This window comes from Cinclus cinclus, chromosome 6, assembly GCF_963662255.1.
Source record: "Cinclus cinclus chromosome 6, bCinCin1.1, whole genome shotgun sequence".
Lineage (NCBI taxonomy): Eukaryota > Metazoa > Chordata > Aves > Passeriformes > Cinclidae > Cinclus > Cinclus cinclus.
This window is the reverse complement of record NC_085051.1, coordinates 20,652,792-20,677,196: the sequence shown is the minus strand read 5'-3', so window position 1 is coordinate 20,677,196 and position 24,405 is coordinate 20,652,792.

The following is a 24,405-nucleotide window of genomic DNA, read 5'->3' as shown; positions in this document are numbered from 1 at the left end:
TTTCCCTGTGTAATGACATCGGTGTCACCACTAAACAGAATTCAGTTATTAATGCACTACAACTTTCCAGTTGCAACCCAAAATTGTGGGTTGAGGATCTTCTAATATTTGCCATACTTCAGAATAAAAGTTCTGCAGAAATAGTGATATAAATAGACAGATTTAAAATGGTGTGATAAGGATCATGGTGAGGGTTGGAAGAGACCTGTAAGATGCAGTTCCAACCCCCCTGAACCCCCAGGGCAGGGACTGCACCCTCCATGTGCAGTGGTGTAGAGGCACTTCAGCTGGGATATCGACCCCTTCACCTCAGGGGAGGAGCCCTCTTTTAACTCCTTTGGGACAATTTACATGCACTTCCCTCTTGGTTCCTCTCTGACACTCAGAACAACATCCTCTTCCCTCACCAAATCCAGTTTTCAGGTCCTGCTAATAAACCCAGCCAGGTTGGACCTAGAACAACCATATCCCACCTGGTCAGGTGTGGCCCACCCAGTGCCAACCTGTCTGGTCTATCTAAGGCGGGCCCAGATCACAGAATCCAAACCCTGAGTGTGGCCCCATGCACACAGCCAGACATTTACTCCTTCTGCTCATCTCCTCCTTCCTGGGTCCCAGTTTCAACTGGGAGGATGTAAGAGAACGCTGCCTGTGCCCCTGAGAGTAGAGAGCTCTAGCTGTGACTACACAGATTTCTGTGTAGCATAACTCCAGAGGTAAGCATAAATGCCACCTTTAATCTCACTGATAGCATATTTGCCCTAGATTTTATGCTGCTACAAGTTACACTATTGCTCTGCTGTTATCTGTGTATTTTCTGAAATTTTGCAAAATTGGACTGTCTGAAGCAAAAGTGGTTCTGTGTAAGTCTTGTTCTCATAATGGCAGGGGATTTCAGCTCATTCTTGTAAAAATGCCATGTGCTACATAGACTTATTCCCCTTTGAGAAATTCTATTTTCACATGAGACAAGAATTCAATTTAGCACACATTTTTCTAGGTGTACTCTATGAAAAACTATCTTAAAAGTCCACAAGGGGTTTCTTTAACAATTCTGTCATGACAGAGAAGAAACATTTTTTTCCATAAAATGTTTAATAAAACCTAATTTTTCTCTATCCAGCTTTAATTTTAAGAACATTAAAATTCTAATAACTTTAAACTCTTACTGAGAAATTCTCCACAAATACAGTGTGTTTTCCTCTTGGAATCAACTCTTTCAAGTTTCCATTTCAAATAAATTTTGTTTCTAAATTAAATCTTACCACAATATAACTCTAAAAGTAAAGTCTACAAACATCAAGCCAGTGGATAAAAGAAAACATGAAAGAAATTTTTTAAATTACTTTACCAGAAAATATTGATCCTATGAATTTTCTGGTTTTCCCATTCAAGTCTATATAAAGTTTGAATTATAGTTCTAAGTGTCCTTCAGTTTTTACTTTAATAATGTCCTACATATGCAAATATTCCTAAATGGAATATTTTATTCTTTTGCTCATACATTTGCTCTTATGTAAGGTATTCTGATTTCTTCTTCCTTCTGCAAGGCTACTGCCAAACTGTGTATTAAAACATAAAGAAAGGAATTCCTAAAGACACCTCTTGCTAAATATTTGCAGCATAATACTGATTCTGGGATATCAGAGAACAAGTGGCTGTTTATGACCGTGACAAGGTGTCTAAGGTAACTATTATCTGTAACTTTTATTTTTCATCTAAATTGTATAGATAAAAATATTCAAAGAATAATAGAGGTATCAACCATGACAAATTAAGTTTAGGCTCCCAAATCCTTCAGAGACTTGCTAATACTTTGTCACAGAATTAAAGATATGAATTTGTTTTGTTCACTTCCAATCAGAAACATATAATTGGACTCAGTGCATTTAAGATAGTTGTTCACTAATTGCCAAGGCATCACCAGCATGACAGTCCCTCTGCACAGTCTGCAATTTGCATTCATTTCAAAAGCACTCAGGATGTTTTCCGACTGTCACAACACAAGGAGAAGTAAAGAGTGATGTCATTTGAAAAAAAAAAAAACAGAATTCAGTAAAGTTGAAAAAATTTGTTTCAGCTGCTACTATATTATTTTAAGCACTGATGATTCCTGGGCTCTGGAAAGAATCCTACCACCTGTAGCTGCAAGTGAACAGAACCTGAATTTCTCTGTTGAATTCTCCTGCAGATTTACATAGAATCTTCTGCCTTTGCAAGGTAAACCTACATTACAATATTTACATCATTAGACAAGGACCAGCAGGGTAGATTCACAATGAAAGACAGAAGCTAAATTTTTCATGCTTTTGGTGGAATTTGCTGGGAAAAAACCCATCTGTTTAATACTTTCTTGCATTTTCTTTATATTCACTCTTTATCTGACCTGAATTGCTTTTATTCTGCTGCCTTCCTCTACTGTGTGCTTCAGATTGTGTATGGGAAAGATACACTGGCTTTTTTTATCTTAGATTCTCTAGTTAATATGTGCACAGAGGGTGGCAGTGTTCCTTCTCAAACAGCAGAATTATTATTTAGATTTCAAAGACAAATTCCATAATTGTTGCTTTATTGTAGCGGAGTCCTATTGTACTGGATGATCTTACTGATAGAAATTACTGTTTACAATACTACTATATTAAATTTAAGAAAAGGACATAAAAACATTCTGATTTAAAATAATTTTAAGTTGGGAAAAAAAAAATCTGCTTCAGGTATACTGATAATCAGAAAAAAAAGGGACTGGCCAAGAGGCAATTTATCAAGAAAGATAAAAGCATTTTTTACCTTCCTTAGTAAAGTAGTGTGTTCTGTGATATCTCAGAAAACTAGAAATGAAAATTTACTCTTCTCCCTATATGTGTTGACTCTCGATATTATAAAATACTTTCCAGGTTCATTAAAGAAGATTCAGGTCTGTAAGTCTTTTTGAAAATTCTACTGTGACTTGCTCACCCTTGAATTTAGGAATATAGATGAAGTTTCTAAATATTTTGTTACAAAAGAGTGAGTGTAAGCCAGAAAGCAAGTCTGCAGAAAAACAAAAACAGACATCAGATACCAGACTCCCAGGGTTAAGATTTAAAAATCAAAATAATGCTTCACTGAAATTGATGTTGACGTTCTAGATAAAAACATTTATATAGATGCTGTTAGATGGGTGTTAACCCTGCCAAATCAGCATTCTCTAATGTTCAGATGCTATTATGATGAGCAGAGCTGAACAGGTTTGAATATTTCCCCTTTTTGTTTTTAATTATTCTGGAACACGTTCATGTTCAACTACTTTTGGAGAAGCAGAGAGAAACCCACCCACCCCCAAACCCCAATATTACAGCTGTTTTATTCATTACTTCTTGATTTAATATATGTGCAGTGAGTTGAAATGTAACCTTCCACAGATGGTGGCTCAGCCCACAGTACACAAATGCTGAAGGGCAAGCTCTGCCTTTAATTAAATTTGCCTAATATTACTGTATAGTTTTCGGTTCCCAAACAATAATTGTTCAGTCTGAAATTTTCTCCTGACGCTTTTCATTTTGGAAATTCTCCTTCAGGCTAGTGGGATTTTGTTTGGGCAGAAAGAGGAGGAGGAGAAAGAAAATGAGAGACATCCACATTATGACACATTTCTGTGCATCAAATAAAGCAGACATGTCATGAACCATTAGGTAGATACAGACACAGAGCAGGTTGTGGGGATGAAAGGTACAACAACAGCGGAATGTTAATAATGCAAACCCCTGCTAATAAAATTACATGCAGTACTAGAAACCTCTTTAATCAGCATTTAATTCTTAGTCTTTTATTATTGATAGGTCTTCATCTTGGGAAGGGCATTAGTTGATGGCTTTACATAGAAGTAATACAGATCAATGGATTAGCCCTTCAGGAGAGGGACTAATTATTTTAATTAGAATATTCTAATTAGGAAGGCTTGAGCTGGTGATTAAAGAATCTTGCATGCCTGGAATTTTAACACAGTTATTGTTGAACAAACACGATAATATATGTAGAATGTATGGCAACTTGGTTAAAGAGCTAAGATGCTCTTTTTGGAATGCCTGAAAAAGTGCAGGAAAGATTCTGGAAAAGATGGTCAGAATTCTGTATGCCAGGTGTTGAAACTATACACTTTCACATATTAGATCCAGGAATTGCTTCTGCTATTGCCTTTGTGTGCTAAAATTTATTAATAATACTATTTTAATAGAAAACAAGATATTCCATATTAAAAGTAACAATCTAAAATCAAATCATCTCAATCAAATACTCAGTGAAGCATGTGGGTGATCTAATTTCTATATTGAGGGAAATTATATTTGCAGAATACTCTCAGAAGTGAGATGCCAATAAACTTTACTTTATCTACTCTTAGAGACAACATTAAATTGGAAGAGGGGGGGAAGTGAAGTTGTAATATAATTGAATATTTATCATTAAACATTTAAATTAATCTGATAACGACATAATAGTGCTCTGGTTTCTCATATTTTACTCACTGACACCAGCAATCTAAACTAAATAATTGGAAAAGAGATTGTGCGAAAATTTAAACAAATAAAGCACCACTTCTTGACACCAGGGTAAACACTGATAAATTCACTTATGCTCTTTTCCTCTCCAGGTGCTACATATTTTATGGTTAGAGCCAATAAAAGGAGGGTGTTGATTCAGTAAATATCCTGAATTTTATAAGTCTGAATTTTTGGCCTCACATTGCTTCCTCTGCTCCCCGCACTGCAGCCTGGCATTTTGCCCATCTGCGGCAGCACCTCAAGAATCACAACACCATGCAAAGTGTGTACAGACAGTTTGAATTACATGTTCTAAAGAAACATTCTTTAAGGCATGTCTTAATGCAATAGTAAGAAGAATTATAAGAAAACATATAGAAAATGGTTTACTGATCACTAAGTATTTTTAGGATATTAAGGGTTGCTTTAATTTTCTTGGGCTGCACCACTTTATTTTATATGCTGAACGAAATTTTTCCCAAAGAATGTTTTATGGGATATACTTAAATACAAATTTCCAATGATGGTTAGGCTACTTACCTAAATATAAGAAACTATGGTTCAAATATATGGGATTTGCAGATCTCCTTATACCTGGAGTGGATATTTTAAGCCCTGAGCATGCCTCTTCACATACTGCCATGTTTTGAAATGAAACATGCTAATTTCATAATGATATACATTTATTGATATATATGTCATAATTTCTTTGTCGGTATTTGCATCACTGAGATTTTCAAACCACAAAAACTGGATGCACCATCCCCTTGGCACCTGACTTTGAGATATTTATATGCGTTAATTAGATCTTCCCCCCACCTCAGTCTTGACTAATCAGGCCCAGCTCCTGCAGCCTCTCCTCATAAGAGAGATACTTTAGTCTCTCAGTCACCTCTGTGGCCTTCCACTGGATTTTGTTTTTATTTAGCTAAAGCAAAGTATAAAATAGCTGTCAGAATCAGGGCCTCCACTCAGTAAATCTGTCAAAATGCCTTTGTACCTCAGAGGGTAGTTTTAGATTATAGACTTGTGTCAATACAGACCAGAAGATTTCAGTCAGCAGAAGAAATAGGTTCTGTTTCTACAATATAATTTAGGGTGAGATCAAGGGCATTCTATTAGAAACCAAAAGAAAATAGTGTATTATTTTACACAAGTACCAAAAAGCCCACAAATGAGCAGGGGGAAAAGCCATCCACAGAAGGTCCCTAAACAAAACCAGAGTTATCATCATAGGCATACATTCATTCCTAAATTGGCATTTGGTGACACAAGGACAATTTATCCAGGGACAGAAGAATTCTATAGCCATAAAAATACTGGAAAATGAAGTCCCATAGGAGACCCAGTATCTCATCAGAAAACAAGAAGAATACACACAAAATTTTGCATGTCATTATCCTGCACGAGGACAACATCCAGTTTAACGAGACAACACTAATGCAACTACACCACAAATGTGCATCTTATATGATGTTTTCAGAGCTTAAAACTGAAGAGAATTCTCTACCTACATCTTAAGTGTATCTTAAAATATATGCCCATAAGTAAGAATCTTATCTCTGCATAGAGCTTAGTCTAAAATAATTTCCCAGTTAAGATCACTGAAATTTCAAGTTTAATCACACATAAACTATGCACCCATATTCTCCTCTACTTTAGGGAGAAAATCCTATTCAGGAACTGGAATCTGAAGCATTTATTTCATATATTCTCAGCTTTCACTCCATCAGTATCTTAACAGCAGTTAAAGGATATGAAATCTTCCTGAATGCATTCATGTACTGGAGGAAGAAATAGTGGAATTATCCATAAAATGCAAAGTGATTGGGCCCTATTTCAGAGGGATAACTGATTGAAAATGGAGAGTGACAAGAAAGTATAAACTTAACATATTTTATGTGCTTTTCATTGTGATATCAGGAATTTTTTCTTGCATTTCTTTTCCCATATATTTTAAATACTAGGTAATTACCTCAGAATTTTATGGATTTTGATCTGTGATTTCTCCCCATACACTTAATAATTTTCATGGAATGGTAGTTTTTAGGCAAGCGAGGCATCCACTGAGAATTGGCCTAATAAGTAGATATTTAGACCTCCATTTTTTTATTTTTATACAAATGAATGTGACAAATAAAATCTAAATTCAATGCAAAAAAAAAAAAAGTTAACAATTTGATAAAGCAAAGTCATAAACTGGAAGAACTTGCATCATTTTAATGTTCTTAAAGTATCAGTCTGTCAGCAGGTATCTATCAGATAGTTATCTCAGAATTGCTTGCATTTTTAAAAATAATGCAATCACTTTAAAAAAATATTTGCATAGCAAGCAGGAGAAGAATGAATCCAAGAACAGAACAAATTATAGCATTTTGTATTAATAGAGCAATTATTTATTGCTCATTAAAAACCTATTAGTAAAATATTGTTATTTATGATAAGCAATAAACAGCATGCTGCTAAACAGTTGGCAATAGAAATTAGAAAGCAATAATATCTATTAGCTGGAAAGTTAATTTATCTAAAATTTTTTTTCTTCAAATATTTAGCAGTATTTTTGTTTGTTTTCAGAGCAATGGCAGTTAAAATATTTTCATTAGTCTGTTCTTTATGAAAATTAAAGCATTTGCATGTATTCTGCTTCTGCTCATAACTCATGTTTTAGCTCTCCTGTATCTATCACTTATATATGTATGTTGTTTTAATGCCCTAAACAAGTGAGCACTGTTGATTATTATCCCACATCCCTCTGATCTTAGATGTGGCCATCCAGTCAGTAGTGCTGCAGAAGTGTTTTCCCTATTAGCAAATAAATCTTAATAAATGTATTGTGTTAATGAATCATTTAGATTTATGCACCTTTTGAGAAGGGCAAAAGTCTCCAAATTTTGATTTGCATGTAAATGTTCAACACTGAGCTTTGCAGTATTTGCCATTGGAATTGAGGGGATAACTTTTTCTTCTTCTTTTTTTTTTCTTCTTTTTTTTTCTTTCTCTTTTTTTTTTCTCTTTTTTTGCCTTATAGAATAAATAATTTGCTGCATAGTTTTCTTAGAACTTCCACATCCATATGCATTATAGTGTACAGGTTAAGGAACATTATCACAGAAATGTTTTCTGAAGATTGTAAATGTGTTAAAGTGCATTGATTTAAAATAAGTGCAGCTGGTTAAATTATAACTTCATTGTAAGATTTATTTTTATTAGCAGTAGATTTAAACATAAAGATTAGCCAAAAATAGGACGTGCATGGAATTTTTAAAATTAAAAATGCTGAAATGCCTTGCTAACGTAAATATAAAGATTTACCACCTAGAATTATGCTTCCATCTTGTTTCTAACTGCAGTAGCTTTGACTTGGCTAATTATCTAGTTCTACACTCACATGTAATCATTAGCAACATCATGAAGCCAGGCAATTTCTGCATAAGTTCTTTAAGAAGGAAATTGTTAGAGACATTTTCTACCTTTTCATAGCTGTTTGGCAGTTCAAGTGTGTGGGGGATGTAGCAGATTTTTAGGTTGTTTTCTTTCCTGCCCAGGAGAGTTGAACCTGCCTCTCCTACCTCCCCTGAGAGGACCATTACAAACAACTCATATGCACCCCTCTTGTTGGAATTGTTCACTTGCTAAAAAAGAAACCAAGATTAATTGGGCCCAGGGGAAGCACTAGACTCTAGCTTGGTTTTTCACAGAGAGCTATAAAGCTAAACTATAGAAATCTCATTTGATCACCTTTAATTCTAGAGTCTCAATTATGTGTTTGCATTAAATTGTTATTAGGTAAAACATATACAACTGGGAAGAGGACGAGAACTCTCAAAGGAGAGTGGCAAACTGACCATGAACGTCAGCTCCCGTGAGCACACCCTGAGTCCCAGGAAACCTGAATCCTGACTGTCCAGTAGCACAGTTTGAACAGGAGGGATGGGAAACAGCCTCACATCACACCACTTAATTCTCTGGGATGAAGACTGGTCTAAGCCATCTCAGGTTTAAAAAAAAAAAAGGGAAGATAAGCCCATATTTTATACTTTCTGGACAATTTGCTTCAAAGTCAAATGATTAGTCATTTTCTACTGCTACTTTTTCTTTTCTGTAAATTCCTTTAGTATCTAACAGATATTCTTTGAACAAGACAAAAACATAATTGATTTAAGGGGGTTTGACCTAACTTGCTTGGTATTTTCTTGAAAGTCAAAAAAATCCCACTTTACAGACTGAAGACATAAATTATCAACTTTCTTGTCATCAATATTAAATAACATATATACAGTCTTCATCTCATATTTAGAAGACAGCTTTCCTAAGAAGCAACATCTATAACATGTGTTGTATTATAACACAAAATGGCTTCTTGAGGACACCGGTACAGAACCCCTAATTCACAGAAATCTGTGCAAATGTTTCTCTACATTTAGATATATCTTTTTTCATAAGTGTCTATTTTCAAACTGCTTCAATCAAATTCAGAACTTCGTCTTATGTTTTTACATTTCTGTAGGACATTCCTCAATCTTCTCTGTGATAATTAATTGAGAATATTTACTAACTTTGCAAAGCTGACCTTTCAAAGCTTTAAATCTAGTAGCAGTGGTTTACTGGGAGCCTAAGAAAAATATATACTTCAGTATGTTCAAATTGTGATTTGTTTGGCATCATGTTTGTAACAATAAAATTCGCCTTCTCCTTATAAACTTTTGAATAATCAGAAATAACACTAGAATAATTCAAATAATTAAATAAAAAAATTAATGAAATAATTCAGTATATTTTAAAAATTGAGATACATAATCTGCCTCCCCTCCAGGTCCTAAATGTGCAACATGATACAATTTGGAAAGAAAGATCTGATCACTGATTCTTGGCTTCTGTTCTCGCTGTTGCTGGCTGCTGCAGAAAAGAGTGTTTTCAGCAGACAAAAATTGACAGAAATACATAAGCTCTGTTGGCAAGCAAGTTCACACTTGGCCTTTACCAGTTGGTGCATCAAGCTGATAGCTGGCCAAAAATACATTACAACAAAATAAAAACCTACTGATCTTAAAAAGATGAAAAAAATCCATCACATGTGCCCCCCATCACACACACGTATATATAAAGAGAAAGAGGTGCAAACTCAGAATTGGAAGTCAGACAGAAAGGGAATAAAAGTAGTGTGAAAATCAGTAACATTCTTTCTCTCATCTTTTCACTCTCCTCTGTGGCTTCTTCCACTCCAGTCTGAAACAGCTTTCCTCAGTTATTATAGAGCTCACTTGATCCCCTCAAAGGACCTTGTTTTCTACATGACCTCAGGCATTAAGATTTTTTTTCTTGCTTTTCCCTGGAATGTGATATGCAGCTACTGGGAGCTGCAGAAGATATATTAATCACAGCTGCTTCTTATAGCCTGTAGAATGAAAAACTTTTTTGTTTGTTTATTTGTTTGTTTGAGACAAACCATCTATTCTGAAGCTTCAGGGGGAAAAAAAAGATTTGGCAGATCATGTTCCAAAGAAGCGGTATTATGACACAATTACTTCAGAAATACCCATTATTTCATTATGTATAAAAATAGTTTCTTGACTTCTATTCTTAGCTCTTATCAGAGATGCCTAAAATCTGGAATTTAGCAAAAACTTAATTCAGTTCACTTGCCTTCATGGTACCTAAAATTTAATTAAAATAATTTTATCCAAATGTTTAGGCTTTTTTATAATTAGAATAATTGATGACTTTTGTTGAAAAAATGTTTGAGGTAGTTAGACATATTTTTTAAAACTTTAAAGAAATCAGTATATATTCAACAGGTGTGAAGGCCAAACTTACAAAATCATTGAAATGCTGATCTCAAGCCATTCTAAATGTGCTTCAACTCACCTATTTTATAATCAGTTAATATACTGTTATGTATTATCTATTAATACACTATTATGCAGGTCTGCCAAGCAGTGCTAATGGACCCCAGAGTCAATTAAGAAGTTAAATAGGCAATAGAAAGTCCATAACAAGTGCACTGGTTATTCAGCACTTGGGTTAACTTAGGAGGATGAATTTTCATTTATTATCTAAAGAGCACTCCCAAATATTCTGAAATGTTCAGAGATCTCAAAGGCTATGCTCTTAGTATTTGGCTAGAAGAAGAGGATATTAAAGAACTGAAAAGGGTTCAAATGTAGTGAATCAGACTTTGCACAGATTAGGCTGCAATTCTAGAAAAGGTGAAGAGAATTAATCTGTCTTTAGAAGTTTATGCCTTGTCATATTCACTGCAAACACTTCACATAGAAAAGGAAACTTATACAAACATGGACTTCAATTATTGATAACTGATGCTGGGCATGTGTAATAATTGGATTTATTGAGCTTCACACCTTAAAAAGACTGGGTTAAACACTAAGGAAAATAGTAACATGGTGATAAGAAACATGTCTAAAGCATTTCAAAGAAAAAGAAAATTACTTTTTTTCTCATCTCACATGCATTAACCAAGATTCAGTAAAGAGGTTGAAATTAAATGGTCAACAGCATCTAACATGAAACAACATCCTGGTGTAATCAGAAACTGCAAAGTAAAACTTTTTGTGTTTGGAGAGAAAATAGTCAATTCTGAAATCAATATTTGATTGCTTTCAAAATAATTTTTAATCATTGTTCTACAAACACAGCAGGACTAGTCATGATAAAGTAGTTAATTTGTATATGCAGTGCCAAATATTTGTCTATGACAATTATTTTTTATCTCATACTATGTGAATGGTTTAAGAGGGAGTCACCAGCACTTTGTTTCTGCACATTGTGCTTTTGTGAATTCCACACTGCTAACAAGAGGTAATGAGTACACTATGACTATTGGAGATAGACACGCTTAAATCACCAACCATACCAGAGGAGGATAAGGTGTCTTCTAGAGAGCCACTAGAAAGATTTGGCGGTTTTCAAAACATTGGTTTTATAGGTGAAAAACAAAAAAAAATATATCAGAACAATAATTTAAAAATTAAAATCACTTATAAACTAAATGGGAAAATCAGCATCTCTAACACTAACAAACTACAATCCTCTGACTTATCCATATGTGCCTCCAAAACATCTGATATAGGTTATGATATATTTAGCTTTCCAGAAGGAAAAAAACAAAAACAAAAACAAAAACCCTTCACAGTAAAAAGGATGTTAGATAACTGAAGGTTAGTCAGATAAATGACATCTATTTGCTTTGGCTCCCTTTCTAAGTGGTGATGAAAAATGGGTAGTTCCAGAAGACAGCTCATTCCAAGAATGTAAGACCAGTAGAGATCCCTCCACTGACCATGGAAGAGGTATAAAAATTTAGCTTATTTTTGAAGAATACACTTTTAAATCTGCAAATATTCAAGAGATGAATTATGCTCTGTAGCACACATGAACAAGAAAGGTGAATTCCTACCTTGACATTTTGAAATTGGCTAGCACAATTACTTTTACAGAAAGTAACAAAAAATAATCATATTATTGAATGTTATCAGTTTGCTCCAAAGCCTCTGATGGTTCATTAATATAATCAAAAAACAGAAAACATGATCTGAGAAAGACAACCACCAAATAGATACACAATAAAATGTTAATCCGATCTGTAAAATTCAGTAAATAAGAACCCTGTACTAGCAGGTTTTTGTGTCTTAGATGGGCACAATGCTGCCCTCTTCCTTCATCCACCTACCCTGTTTCATGTTGTTATTGACTTATGCCATTTACATCCCCTAAAAATGCAAGAAACAGAAGAAATGAGGTATGAAACCACATCATCAAACACCAGAACTATACGAAGCTGATGCAACTTTACCATATATGGGTACAGTTAGAGAAATATTTTGGTTTAGGTGAACAAGTAATTAGTGTGTCGGAAGTAGCATGTATGAAGATAAGGTTTAGGGAAGAAAGAGCCATATACCATATGAGACTACAAAAGAGCACATGCAAGGTGATGTAGGTGTTGCTTTAAATATTTGAAAGGTAAGAAAAAAGCACATTGGAACTCTTGGAAAAAATCTCCCTCAGAGAACATTAAAAAACTGCAAATGAAACACTGCCTTGGGCACCGTCATATTTAATTTTTATGAGGAATGAATATATTCCCACATTCCTATTTTTTAGCCACGTTGTGATTTCTTGGCATTTCTATTACATAGATGTTTGGAGAATTAGACTGAAAAACTGCTGTGCATGCAAATACCAGTGTCTGTCAGATGCCTATGGTACACGCCCTCATAACAGCAGAAAATCTGTGCTGACCTCTGGTGAGACCCAAAATCTCCTGCTTCAGTGCTGAAAGACTGTTCCTAGCTCAAATACACCCTCAGGGTGGAAGGTTATCCCAGGAGCAGCGCTGCCAGTCCGTGGGCGGGAGACTGGGAGGCTAAGCTCTACCAGAGGGAGATGAATTTGATAACACATAGATTGATTGTAGCAATAAACTTTATTGATCAACTCCAGTCCTTGAAACCTCTGAGTAGCTTGAGGAACATTAGTACTTGTGATTCAAGGAAAAATGAAAACACTCAAAAGGTCACACAGCAATGGAAATTGCCTGTCAGTCAGTAATTTCCAGCAGTATGAGAGATGTGCAGGTGACATTAGGATGGGGAGACTATAATGCTCAGAACCTATCTAGCCATTAGCATCTTTCATTACAGAAACTGCAGACATTTTTACCATTTCAGTTATTCAAATGGAATAGACACCGGTGAAAATATTCGCCTAGAAAATCAATTACTCAGTCCACAGCATATGAGAATCAAGCACATTAAGTAAATAGCTCCAAGTGTTCATACAAAATGTTTAAACTTAATTTAATGTACATTATGTAATATCAAGAAGAAAGAAATATGGGGAAAATGATGGTCCACTTATTCACCTAAAGATGATATAAAGCTTTGGACTGCCCTATTTATAAGAATATACTTTAGTCTATATTATCGATAGCTTTTGGGAAGATTTGCTTTACTGTAATGTTAAATCTTTAATAGTTACGATTATCCACATGTTACTGAAAAAGTAGGAAAGTGTAGAACTTTTTGTCTTCTTAAATGGCATGTCTTTATCAGAGTCACATGGTATCATCAAATATGTCAGCTTCATTTATTGCAAATAGTTAAAGCAAACCTGAATTAGATTGTACCCAAGCACCTGCCTTGTGGATGCCAGGTCCTTATCACCACCCATTTTATTCTTACAAATCTATTCCTTATTGGCCATGCCACCTACTGACTACGTTTTTAAATATATGGCAACCTTAGTGCCAGAAATAGGTTAACAGATTCTCTGGCTTCTATCAGTGTTGCACTGAAGCTCCAGGTATCAAGTTTGGCTGAAGTCAAAAGAGATTTCTGGAATTATGTCTGAGAAATATGAGAGAAAACTCCTTGTTTATTGAGAGTATTAGTACTACTATTAGTATTTATCAGTGTTAGTATTAGTTTAGAGGATATTGGCTCTCAGGGCCTTTCTTCAGATTCTCTTGGAGGCCTAAACATAACAGACTAATAAGTGAAAGTTATAACACATTTATATTTAAGGTCATGTAACAGAAATTAAAAAAAGGTTCATAATCACAAAACCTACCATGGTAAAATTTGCTATGAAAAACAACGATTCTGAAAAGGACTTGCAGATAATCACAGAATCACAAGGTTGGAAGAAACCTCCAAGATCATCGAGTCCAACCCATGCCCTTACATCCCAACTAAACCATGGCACTGAGTGCCATATCCAGTCTTTTTTTAAATACAACTAGGGACGGTGACTCCACCATCTCCCCAGGCAGACCATTCCAGTAGGTTATCACTCTTCCCATGAAAAACCTTCTCTTAATATCCAACCTATATTTCCCTTGGCACAGCTTAAGACTGTGTCCTCTCATTCTGTCAGTTGCTTCTCAGAGAAAGCAGGAAAATGATAAATAAACTCCCAGTGTTATGCTGTGCCAAAAATAAAAAACGGCATCCTTGAATAGTGAAAAAGGAGAACATTGAGTAATATTCAGGGGAACATATAATCTCTCATTTGACATTTGTTGACTAGTACTGTAACCATATTGTTAATAAATCAGACCGAATGTTGATAATATGAAGAGAACCTTATAATAAAAGAAGGTTAAAGAGCTACTGTAGCTTCCTAAAAAGAACATAAATCTGGAAATGAAAAGTAATAGAGGACTTCATTATTTGGTAGCTATCAGCCAGGTTATCTTTGTTCTACAGTGGCTATCACATAGTGTAGATTGACTAATACAGACTAGATCAAACCCCCCTTGTTTAAAGTGCAAATTAGCTATTAGAAAAACTGGCTGTTGTTATGGTGAATTTCCAGTAACTGTGTATTTTTATTCAAAAGAAACTCCAGTTCAAACAGGAGTCCATTCAGATTAATCCAAAAGATTAATAAAAAGTAAACAAAAAAAAAATAAAGTGCCTTACTTTGCATAGGGCACATCTCCATTGATAAAAGGATTTAAAAATGAAACCAGTTCTGAAGTAGTGCATATCCTCATTTATATCTCAGCAAAAGCTCTATATAATTGCCTGTTGTCCTGAGATGCCCCTCTTCTCACTAATAGTTAGCAACTGTATCATAGACTGATAGAATATTCTGAGTTGGAAGGGATCCACAAGGATCATTGAAGTCTAACTGCTGGCCCTGCAGAGGACATCCCCAAGAATCACAGCCTGTGCCCGTGTATCCATCTCTACCTCCAGCAGTAAGGACTGAAAAGGAAACAGCCTTGGACTACACAAACGAAAGCAAGCTCTGCACCTCAGTTCTGCACCTGCTATACCTAGATCAAAAAGCACCTTCTGGCTTACAGATTTTTATGGTGAAGAGCTTGCCAAAAAGCATGTTAGACAAACTAGAAAAAGATTTATTAAGAGAAGCCACCAATGAAAGGTTGCAAAATCCAGTGGCACAAATATAATATGAACTAAGTGGATTTTTTTTCTACTACCTTTTACAGATCCTTTTTTGAAGGCAGAAAAAAATACTCTCAGAAAAGCAAACTTTTATTTTATTCTTCAGCTCCTCCAGGCACTGTAGAACACATTGAGTTATTGCAATTGTTCTCCAGCCTTGTCTATCTATGTCTCAACAGGACTGTAGGCCTATTCAGAATGAGATCAGGTCCTATGAGCACTGCAGATTGTCCCAGCACACGTGCACAACTTTAGTTACCCAAACTCCACGTTTTCACCTTTCTGTTTCACAGTATTGACAAAGTTTTACTCCCTTAACAATGGATACAGTATAGATCCTGACTGGAAGACTGTTGCAGGTTTAAAAGCTGGTGATCCACATAAAATCTAACCTGAGCAAGGGCAGGTCTGTGCAGGGCTTCACATGCAGGGTACCTTTCAGGCCTGTGATGTGCTGCACAAACAATTTGGCTGCAGAGAAACCTCAGTCAGCTCACTGTAAGAGAGGAGCCAGCAGGCAGCTCCCACCTGGTACCAGTCATAGCCGCACCTTCATTTTAAAGGGCAATAAGAAGTTCCCATAAGAACATAATTTAGGAATAGATTTCTTGTAAGGTAATTGTATAATAACTCATGTAACCACAAGGGACAGCTTTTCTCCATGGACAGCATCCACTTTGTCCAGCACACCATAGGAAAGTCCATCCAGGATTTGCCTGATGCTGCACAAATGGGAGATGCTTATCCTTTAAAGTAATACAGTATTTGCTCACTATCTTTATTAATATTCTAATTATTTTTTAACCAAAGGAGTAATTTTATGAAAGCATTTGTTGCCAGGCCGCTCTTATTGAAATCTGAAGACAACCCTGTACCATCTCTCACTTCTTCTCACAGTGCCTCCCCTTCCTTGCTACAGTACAGACAAGCACCAGTGAAACGGGAAATGTGAGTTATAGGTCTCTCCTAAAAGTGAGAATTACAAAAAGGCGATCTAATGTGTGAAAGAAATGAATGAAAAAAACCTTCATGTTTCTTCTTTATTTTTCACTTTAAGTTTTTGCTGTTGAACATGTGCTCAGTGCATACGGCTCAGTTGATCCTGAGGTGAGCCAGGGAACTCTTTCATTCATCATCATTAATATGTTCCATTGTTGTGTCACACTACCTCCCCCTCACCCCCCCCCCCCCCCCCAAAAAAAAATATATATACTGCTGAGTTATTTTAAAAAACATCCCCTAAAACATTGAGGAAAACTAAACTCTAGAGGAACTACTAAACAGTAATGCTTTGAGACACCTCTGAGACATAGATTACCTTCATGCGTCTTTCAGTAGCATAATAATGTCATAACAGAAAGAAATGTCAGTGTCTTCTGTGCTTTCTATTATCCAGTACTGGGTGTTTTGTAAGAGTAGTGTGAAGGGATTATTCACGTAATACAGCAAGGATACACCCAAGGACACTAATGAGCTCTACAGTCTTTCAGGAATTTGTTTTTCCCGAATAATGTACACTGCAGATTTAAAACATCAGGCCCTAGCAGATTAAATCCTTAAAATTGCACATGTAAATAAAAAATTCCTCCCACTGTAAAGCAATGTAATTGCTTAATAGAACACACATTATCTCTAACATGCTATTATTTTGTGCTTGAATTAAAGCTGAAGAAAATAAGTAATCCTTTTTTATAACGTTTCCCAAATACAGCATCCTGTGTTAAACAAATGAACAAACAACCCTCCCTGCCCTTCAGCTTTCACAGTTGTCTAGAATATATTTCTACTTATTTCTCTGCTGTATGGAACTACTTCCTCACCTCCAAAACACATTTAATTAAAGAAATGGTAAACCAAAATACGTGTCATGTTCTTCCTGATGTCCAACAGAAACAATTTCATTATGATTCTACTTTGCGATCAGATATTTTTTAGATTTCTTTCTGAATTATTATTTTATTCATTAATAAGGTTTGCCTGTTTCCATGTCAAATAAGCTTTTTTAAATAAAAAAAAAGAGAGAAAAATATTTTGTTCTTCACATTTATTTCTTTTATCAAAATCATGTGTCCTGGACTAACTTCTATTAGAAATGTGTTAATGGATGTAAGTTTTTAATATTTGTATGATCTCTCAGAAAAGGAAAAAAAAGTCAGTTGTTTCTATTATTGCAATTGAAAAACTACCCTACTTTTTTCTGCACCAAGTGGAGCTTTGGAGAAATAATTAAAATTTTGACACCATATAAAATAGTACATTAGTGTTTCAACCTTGTAGAGTTGTATGTGCATCTAACTTTTTCTGCATCAAGTCATCCTATTGAGTGGCTTAGATAACTTCAAAGAGGTTAAAGTATCTTTTGAAGTCCAGTGAGGAGCAATGGGAATAAAGAAATTCTTGGTTTGCGTGTACCTTTTTAATTTTTTTTTAAGTATATGACCCTTGGAAAAGACACCTAAAACATGTAAGTTAAGCCTATCATTTCTGAGCACTCAGGAATAAGAATATATTGATACATAACACCATCAATATATTGATACATGACACCAAACAAAAACACATCTGCTATTGACTAAGCCTGTTGGCACGTGCCAGTGAATTTGCAGTCAGGCATGGAAACAGCCAGGCTCGTGAAGCCTACATTTTTAGAACTACAGCAGTTGTCCTATAAATTATTCTGCATCTAGGTCTACATAAATAGCAAAGACAGATGCACAACGCTAATGCCAGTTCTACAAACCATTATTCCAGGTTGCAAGACGCAGCAATAAATAGGTTAATCATTCTTAATGTCTTTGATATTCATCATAGCAACATTAATCAAGATGAATTAATTTGGAGTTAATGTGACTTCAGCATGAATTGCCAATGGTGTTTATTTGTAAATTCGGTCTTTAAGGACAGATACAATCTCTCACTCTCCAAACCAAACTTGTTTTCTACACTGTTCCACATGAACTATGGACTTCCATGCTAGTGTTGATACTGATGTATGGTGATGTTTTCCCCATTATGAATTTTCATTTTTATTGATAGCTGCCAAAATAATGGTACATGCAGTCCTTCCCTATTGAGTTTTCTTCCCAACTAACAACTCAGGTAAAATTTTTTTGACCCAATTGACTAATCCACTATTGAAAAGTCACATTACTAATGCTGCCTGGAGAAAAATATTACCTTTTTTCAATTGTCTCAAATAGTATCAGATAAATAAACTTCATGCAAATTTTGTAAGATAAAATAAAGTAAATAGAAAAGCTCTTTCATTTGAACTTATAGTTGTCAACAAATATGAAATACACATTCCTGAGTTTAATTAGTCATACTTGTAATGAGCTTAAATCGTTAGAACATGGGAATTAGGCACATCAAATATGTAAGTTCTTTCAGAGCTCAAACATAAAGTAGAAAATGGCTCAATGCCTTTAGTACTGTCTATACTGACAAATGTAACTACTGGTTCTAGTACAGAAGAAAGAATAAACATTACATTAAGAAACCAAAAGTCAAAGCCTAAAAGCCTTAAATTCCAGTTCAGTATCCCCATAAATTAAACATTCTTTGTGGCTCTGGATCGACGTTCACTATATTTCCTTAACAAAATACTAGATTTAAGAAAAACTTCCAATATATTATTTTAAAAGTCATTTCTAGTTAGAAAATTTCAGAACCCTGCCACAGTGAGTTCTTTATAGAGGTTTCCAAATCTCACTCACAATGATTTAGCTTCAGCAGCAGACATCAGATGTTATTGTATATACATATATATATGTGTGTGTAGTTGTGTGCATGTTTTAAATTGTTTTCTTAGCACATTCACCAGTTCATAAGTATGAGGAACAGTTCTGTCTTTTAATTACAATATTGTAGCATATGGAAGTACCTGAAAAGGAGGCCTCAGGTTTTGTCCCAGGTTTTGTAATTTGGTTCACTGGAGTAAAAAAATCCATTTCAAACTGCCCTTAAAGAAGAAAAATTAATATTGGCAAAATATTAGAAACATTTTATCTAAGAAAAATCTTCCAAATAAAGCTACAAGACTTGCTCACAGACTGTGTATGCTGTATACATATAAAACAAATATTGATTTCTAGTGTTTTCATTGCCTTCCTCTAAAACCAGTAATTAAAATAAAAATTTGTATTAAACTCTAAATGAACAAAAATGGAATTAAAGAAAAAGTTGCGCTAATCAATCGTCTCTCTCAGAGTAATTAAAATTATTTTGATTTATGTCAAGCTGTTGCCTAGAGGGAATATCAAACCTCATTAAAGGTTGAATTGAAAATAAAGAACAAAAAAGCTACAATAACACCTTGTAAAATTCACACAATTTCCTTGTCTCCTGAATATGTTATTCAGTTTCTTCATTTATTTTTGTTAACTCACAAGTACCATAAAACCAATAACTGTAATGGAAGCAGGGTAGAGACATCTTAGCAGCTACATCAAATCTGGAAATGCAAATACCATCACCTTTGGGCTGTAGCACTTTATTCAGTTCCACAGTCACTACTTGGCCGTTCTGACCAAAGACAGAGGCCAGGACTGCAGCCACCAGGAAGCAAGAATATATTGGAGAAGCACATAGAGGCCCAGTGAGATTAGGAGAGAGAGAAGCAAAAAGCAGAGGAGAATGCATTTTCCAACAGTTATCTGCAATTGCATGCAGAATATATCAATATGAATACTCTGTATTCATAGAAAAGTAAAAAACATTCATTGAGTTCACACGGATCTCTGTTCGGTGTTCAAGCATTTTCTAGTTCACGGATGGGTATAACCAGAGCTATCTCCTGTGGCACAGCCTGGTCAGGTGATCTATCATCATTAGAATATAGTCATTCTAATGACTACACCTTAAGTTCTGCATGTCTCTGAAGGTGCTGCTGAGAGCAGAACAGTGTTAAATATCCCATGGAATACAAGCTGATGCTTTTCTAGCTATTTTAATATGTTAGGAAATGAATTAGTAAGCTAAAGGGAATCCTGCTAGCATGTTTTCTTTTTTTCTTTTAAAAGTCTAAAGGAAGAAATTCAAACAAACAAAAAAAAAACCCTCATACAACCATCACCTTTCCAGTACTCAAACAGCATTTTTTTTCTATTTGTACAATAGATGCAAGAACCATTGATTACTTATCAAAAGAACAGGCTAATTTGTTGAGGACTGTGAAGAAAATCATTACAGGGCTTGAAGTATTAGGAGAGTCCCCTTGAAAAATACCATTTAAAAACATAGCAATTCAAGTGAGGTTTTATAGATTTTCAGTTTATCTGGTAGCTTGAGCAATAGGCTTTGAAAAGTCACTGCTAACACGTGGACTATGATTTAATTTTATAAAACTACAACTAATAAGTGCTGCTCATTTCTAGTTGCCCTTACATCTCCCTTCTAGATTTTTAAATGCTCTTTGTTATTTCTTGAACTCTGGTTTATGGTGCCATATAAAGCCTTCATTATCAATCCACAGGGATTTATAGGACATAACTACCATTAAAAAATATCCAGAGAATGAACACTTCAAAATTCAGAGGTTAAAAACACAAATTGCATTACCACTCATTACATAGATCAAAAACTAAGAAAAAATTTCATATTCTTGTCATTTAACTTCTACTAAAACTGCTTTCAGCAAAGTTTTATCACATGCATCTATACTCCTCATATAACTACAACCATATGCTTTTATTAAATTCTAATTGTATTTCTCATCCAAATTTTAAGACTATTTCTTTAAAGAGCCCTGAACAAACAAAAGAACAACAACAGAAATCCCTAATACCACCAACACCCCCTCCACTAAAAAAGAAACTGAAATAAAACTAAACTGAAGATAAAAACCTACCGCTGATATTTTTCAATTGACATGTATGTATTTACATATATTTCTCAAAAAAGAAATGCATAGCTCTGGCTTAGCAGTATATCATGTGGTAAGTAATAAGAAGGATGAATTTACAATGTGAAATGAGCAAAAAAGATTGGTGTTTGCAGTATCCCATATTTAAAGCAGAGGCTGAATTTTGATCCCTTTGCCAGTCAAGACTCACCATGTCTTTTGCTTAATAGTACCCAACTTCACTTTCTTCCTGCCTCGAGAGTAAGAAAGTTTAAAAAAAAAAAAAGGGAGGAGGGAGAAGAAATAAGGAAAATATGTTAATTTTTATTTGTTTAATTTGTATTCTGTTCAAGTTATTGGCACAGCTACTTTCTTCTTCAGAATCTCAGTAACAAGGGGGAATTTTTCTAAATAGAGGGCCACAGGCAGAAAACAGCAGCTCTATCCATTGATATATTTGAGTGAGTGGCCTGGGTTATGGTGTTCATGTCAAACTAAAGCATACTTCAGTAATAATGCATGACAATGTGCTTGTTTCACAAACCTGTCATAGAACAGGAGTATTTTCTTTTTCAGAACCCAAGCTTCCTAAACCTCAGACCTCTGCTGTGATAAATGAACATGTACTGTACCTGAGACACAGACTTGCTCAAACCAGAAAAACAAAACAAAACACAATAACCCAAACAGTTTTAGGTCCCCCCGCTTGGGAATTTCTCACAGCAATCTGCAGTTCCTCATATATCAATGAACTAGCAAAACAATCTCAAACTATCTACATCTAAATCTCTCAAAAATACTTAAGGCTGGAGCAGGCATTTTGTAACCATGACTGAGAACTTCACTGCTAGACAACTTCAGAGCGAATTGGCTTAGACTGCGTAAGTTGGAGTAAACCACAGAACCCTTTGGATTTACAATATGGGGACAACCACATCAACTGTTCATAAAGGCACCTTTGTTCTTCTTCCTGACTTCGTCTGAAAATCTTGGCTGCTCAAAGGCGCAATCTAAAGTACTGACCTCAATTTTCATCAAGACAATTAATAAATAAATTATAAATGCCCTAGAAAAACAACCAAATTACAAATGAACAAAAACTTCACCAATCACAATTCCAACAAGAAACCCACCAAACAATGCAAAATTATTTAGCAGAAAACTGTTCATAATAAAGATACCCTATTTTCATGCTGTAATTTTTGAGGATGGCATGAGTTTGAAAGAGAAGGCAATGTTCATCTTTTATTCGAGATTCGTGATATAAAGCAAAAAAAATCCCCATAGATCCAAACATTATGCTCCTTTAGATAGATTGTCATTGCTAAATTCTTTCTTGCTAAAGATGATTAGACAATTTTGTGCCTATAGAGAAAGTAAGATTTCCCAGCGAAATAATTAGAGTCTGATGTAGTCATTGTTTTGGTCTGCTAGTTTGTAGACTACATTTCTGTACCTCAAAGTAAATAGCAGGTACAATTGGTTTTCAGTGGAATAAGAAAGGCCATCCCCTGAGGTACTGCAATTCTGATGATCCATGAAAAAGGTTTGTAATGAGCTGGCAATTGACATTGATTATCATTTAAAGGCAGTGAAAACATACAAAGTGTGCTGCAAAGTTTTCACTTTAAGTGACACTTGCAACAGTGAGGAGCAGAATTTTTGCTTCCCTGGAAAACAGGTTTGAATTTCAGACACCACACTCCCTATTAGTTTCTGTGCAGAGGCAGAGACACCTCGTGAAAATTTTGGGAAAGGAAAAGCTTTTTCTTTCTTCTCGTTTCAGCAGTATGGTGAAATCACTACCTTCTATTCAGTGGCTGAGATGTCAGCTTACAAATTGCCCGGTAGACAGCAGTATTTCTGTGCTACTTGTTGGCAGGATGCTGTCCCCTGATTGCATTCCTCATTCTCAGCCATTCGGTCGTGTCTCTGTTAGAGTAGCCCACACCTCACTCTCACACCTTTCACTGACCCTGGAGATTGCTGCCATTCTACAAACAGACTGACACCTGCTGTTTTCTGGACATTTGATGGCAAAAAATGATGAAAAGTAGTTTTGGGGAGATCAGATGTACTTTTTGTAATTTTAAACTGAGCAGCTTCATCAGCCTACCATTACAGAATGTGCCATCACTTCTGTATTGCCCTATTAGCTGCTCTGCTGCTCCTTGTGTCAGCAATACAGAGGAGAGATGTGATCCTTTCTCCCTCATCCAGCTTTTACCCAGTATCAACTTCCAGCCCTGGAATGAAGAGCTAAAGAACAGAGCAGTTCGGCTGACAGAGTTAGTATTTTCAGAAGTGGCATGACTTAAAGCCATAAGATTCTCCATGCTCTGTGTTTGATATTCAGAACAAGAATTACAAATAATAGGCAATGTGGTGTGGTACCACATATGAATCTCATGAGGTAGGAAAGTACAGTTAGATCCTAATAAGTGACAGAACTAGCTCATTTTGGAAAACAACACTCCTTCTGCAAGCTGTTACTATATTAAAATTGCATGTTAAACTACAGAATCTATGTTTTCTAGCTGGTTGCGTATTCTTCTTCTGTCATCCCCAAAAAAGAGTTTTTGGAAGCACCTCTATGGAAGGCAATTTCACTGATAGGGGAAGTTACTTTGCACACACAATAGTGCATCACAGTTATGTCTAATGAATTACTGTCTCTCACTTGAAGGGTGGAGAAGGTGAAATGTAACAAGTTTGAGCAGAGGAAACAGTAACTTAAAATGCAGTACATTTTAAATAAAATAGGATACCACAGTGAAATTGTGCCTTCTATCAAGGGAAGCATAAACAGGCCAAAAAGTTAACAAGGTATACCAAGCAGGACCAGAAAAATGTTGCATTTTAAGCCTTGCATTTTTCCCCTGTGCTGATCTTTTTCACTCTTGCATTGAATTATGAAGGAAACTATAAAATATGCAGAAGAGTTCTTATTCACTGACCCCTGAAGTATTTTGTTTGACATTGGTCTTCTGTTTGTATTTTTTTTTTTACAAGTGTAAAAGATGTTTGAGTTAGACACCAATTGCCCCTTTACAAGAGATTACAAAAATAACAATATAGTAAACTATATTCCTAGTTCAATACCTACATTATT